At 33.8% G+C, this 4,291-nt stretch overlaps 1 pseudogene; it reads left to right on the top strand.

The window, feature by feature from the left end:
* Positions 1-1,450: 1,450 nt before the first annotated feature.
* Positions 1,451-3,629, top strand: LOC21400700 (annotated as a pseudogene).
* The last annotated feature ends 662 nt before the right edge of the window (positions 3,630-4,291 follow it).

Genomic DNA, 4,291 nt, shown 5'->3' on the forward strand with positions numbered 1-4,291 from the left:
ACTACTGATCTAGCTTAATATTTTCTAGATATATATACAAATATATATGATCGATATGGCCAGTCTTCAAATGCCAGGATTCAGATGCGCGGGGGACTTTTCCTGAATGCAATCTCTCTCTTGTCCGCAAGGTATATAAATAAATAAATAAATATATATATATATATATATTATATAAACATAAAGTACATATAATATATATATGTATAATTATTGTGTGTAATACCTCTTTGTTTTATTTTGGAGGACTTGTTTTCACTATTTTTTGGCTGATATAAGGACTAAAAAGCATGGAAACTAACGTATGTAATATTCCCGTTTAAGACCTCTTACTCCAGTGGCACTGGAGAGTTTGAGTAGGCCAGGTGGGTCAATCCGTGTTGTATAAAAATAATAAAAAAAGTATGCGATATTCCCAGCAAAAAGAAGTGGAGTTACCTATAATATAAGGTAGCTAACATATATGCATTATGAGTTTGACAAAAATTATATAATCAGGGCCTTTTAATTAATGCACGCCTTCTTAATTATTTATGGTTTTGTCATGTTTGACTAGTACATGCACCTTAACATTCATTTGCGGATCCTGTGGCCAAAATGATGTCTAAATATTTCCATTAATGTTCAATAATTGCTACATAAAATAGTCAAAATTAATAAATATATTTGTTTTTTCAAAATGAAATAGACAAAGTTTCTTTTTTCTTTTGGTTAAAAAAAGAAAATAATCGACACCGGCCGTTAAATTAGATATACCTAACAAGCTCTTCACTTTAATCTATTTTTAAGAACATCTTTATTCATTTTGACGGGTTAAAATCTCATTACTAACACAAAATGAATCCTGCTAAACAGATAAACCTAATCTAGTGAGATCTTATCAGGATGAATACCATTTTTATTTAAAAAGGATTCTCAGTACGTTTGTACGTACTTTTATTCTGATGGTCAATAGGTACTACCAATATATGACTTTATACGTCTAAATAATAATTACATGATTACGTAAGACGTATTTAAGGTTTTTTTTTTTTTTTGCTACGGAGTATTTAATGGTTTGTCATCTTTGCTTGTTACAATAAAAAAGATTTTCGAGATTTTACTTTTAGTCTACTCGGTCAAAGACTCAAAAGGCTAATTAGTTAATATATTGGACTACTACGACCAAAACACAATATTAATGACTAATTACTGGCATCTCTACTTGCCGACGCTTGATAAAAACAAAATAGCACCGGAAGTGCTGTTATCATCATCCCAAAATTTTAAACTTCGTGAATCATTCTTGCATCCAAATTTAAGGTAAACTTAATGTTAATTAAGTACTAGTATTAATGATCACAATCACAATACCTATGTATATTTTTTTTTTTGAAAGGTTATAATACCCATGTGAAAGTTCTAGATGATCCGTAATAAATTTAAGATGACTAATAAAAAGACATAATTTACAGCAGCAGCAGCACCGATCGTGAACCAAAAGTACAACATTGAAACGCCAATTATGGGGAACGCGGCAGCTGCGGGGCTTTCGGTGATGGCAGTGATTCTGTCGACAGGCCACATATCCGGCGCACACCTAACCCCGCGGTCACCGTTGCATTTGCTACGGTGAGGCACTTCCCTTGGGCCCAAGTTTCTCCTTACATAGCAATCCAGGTTTTGGCTTCCGTTTCTGCCTCCTTCATTCTCAAGGAAGTTTTTGACCCCTTCATGTCTGGCGGAGTCACGGTTCCCACTGTAAGCCATGGCCAAGCATTTGCATTAGAGTTCATCGTCACCTTCATCCTCATGTTAGTTAACATGGCTGTGGTAACCGATACCCGTGCGGTACGTACAATTCCTATAAAATATTCTGCCCAATTTCGCTTACATTTTGTGGTTGCATGATTTTGTGAACGATCAGTACTTGCGTCAAATACTTCTTGATAGTTATATACTTGTGAATATTAAATTGTTATAATATAACAAAATATATTAAAAGAAAGTACTTATTATATCCAGCTCCTAAAATTCTTAACGATTTAGAAACATTTCCTCAGAGTACTTCTCCATACCCTCTTAAATATTTAAATCAATACATGTCACATTCTTATGGATGAGAGATTGGGGACAGGTGGGAGAATTGGCAGGTATAGCAGTCGGAGGTACAGTTCTGCTCAACAATCTGGTAGCCGGGTCAGTATCCTCATTTTGAGTATTTCCGAACCTATTGATTTTTTTTTTTTCATTTTTCTTTTAAGATTTAGGGACCATTCTTTAATCTTTATTTTTTTTTATTTTCTTTTTTAAGTTTCTGTTTCCGTAACGTTTATAAAAGAGAGAAAGAGAGAAATAGGCCAAGACTTGAGATGAATTAAAATTAATAGGCCAATAGTTTACATAAGTTAATAAATAAGTCAAATTATTGTTTTTGTCCATAACTTGTCCGGTTATGAACCATAACTTGATAAGTTATTGTCCATAACTTATCTGATTATAAACTATAACTTGACAAGTTTGTTCATAACTTATCTGGTTATAAACCATAACTTGACAAGTTATAGCATATTAATTTCTATAACTAAAAAATGACCTATATACTTTTTTAAGCTTTTTATATTGGCCTATTTCCTACTATTTTCCTTTATAAAATGATAGTTTAAAGACTACCAGAAGATCAATCCCATACTAGACATATTAAAGTGATTATCATTAATTTAGCTTGGATTTGTTTTCTAGATTGAATTTCATTTCTACACTACAGTTTTTATGTTCCTTTTAGTCAATACAGATTCAGAAACCCATGTACTCTGGGCAGTGACAGTCCTCGACATTTACTTACTGGATCAATTAGAAGAAAAGCAGTCTACAATGGAAGTTGGGATACTAGATTAGTTAGTACCAAAACAACCTACATAGAAGTTAAGATGTGCAACATTCCTTTAGTGTTTCCAATTTCAGTTGCTTCTCTACTAGAGCACAGAAATAAGGATATAAAAGTTACTAAAACTGTTTGGTAATACAATGGCAGGCCAGCAACAGGTGCCTCAATGACTCCTGTAAGGACTCTGGGTCCGGCAGTTGCAGCCGGCAATTACAAAGGAATGCGGATATATACGGTGGCACCACTACTCGGGGCCTTAGCTGGGGCAGCTACCTACACTGCAATGAAGCTCCTAGACAAACCAACAAATCAGGTATAATAAGGGAATCACACCTTGTTTTCACTTCGGCCATCAAATATCATTTTTGTCTCTGTTTTGATTCATTATAATTAAATTGAATTTGTATGTCATGATGAGGTTATGCAATTGGTGAACATTTTCAACTTCCACCTAAACTAAATGAACAAATAACTGTTTTGCATTTACTACCAAGCATTGTTTAGGGGCAGTAGACAAGTACTAGGACATGGCCAATATTATAAGCAAGTACTATGAGTTGTGTTGTTTTGAACTAGATTTATGATGACTCCAATGCTCAGGATGCCTCTTCAGCAAGTTATGTGCCTCCTTCCACTGCACAGCGTAATTCAGAAGCTGCCACTTGTGGTTTATGTTCATGATTTAAGTGTTCTAGCTGGTCAGACTTTATTTGATTGCACAGTATTAAACTCTTATATTTTGATTGCAGGTCACATTATATGAGCTGGAGTTTTCTCATGAAGAAAAAGAAAAATACGATAGTGATAAATGGCTTATAAATTTAATACCATGTAATCAAGTCAGCTTATCTACATTTATACATATATTATTTACAGGAAATAATGCATATAACCAACAGAGCTTTGAAAAACGAGTTTCATAGAAAGGAGAAAAATCCGTCAAAAGTAATATTACCAAGATCAACAAAGCAGAGCTACAGCGCGCTTAGATCACTGCTTCCATGCTACAGAAGTTTCGGGACCAAATAAGTACTGTGCTGTGTTCTCTCAACCAAGCTGTAGAGAATGTCAGCCAGATGAACTAGCAAAAATAATGAGTTAAATATAAGGAATGCTCTTTCTATTGCCTCCCTACATTTTCATGGTGTGTTTGCCAATGTGGATGTTTCTTTGAGTTAGTAACTTGATTGTGTATTTGTTGCCATCCTACTTGTGTATGCGGCTTCTGTAATCACCAAGTAGCGTGAGGAATTTTGTGTGCCTTGCACTTATCCGAACAAATATTTTGTAGATAGATATTCGATAAGTCAATATCAAAAATATTGGTGTAAAAACTGAAGGTATCTTTTATTTTTGTTTTTTCTTTTCTAAAATATTATTAGATTCCCAATCTTCAAAATTCAAAAATGAACGGCCCCTTTTGAA

Source organism: Morus notabilis, unplaced genomic scaffold (genome assembly GCF_000414095.1).
Source record: "Morus notabilis unplaced genomic scaffold, ASM41409v2 Scaffold568, whole genome shotgun sequence".
In the NCBI taxonomy this organism is placed as follows: domain Eukaryota; kingdom Viridiplantae; phylum Streptophyta; class Magnoliopsida; order Rosales; family Moraceae; genus Morus; species Morus notabilis.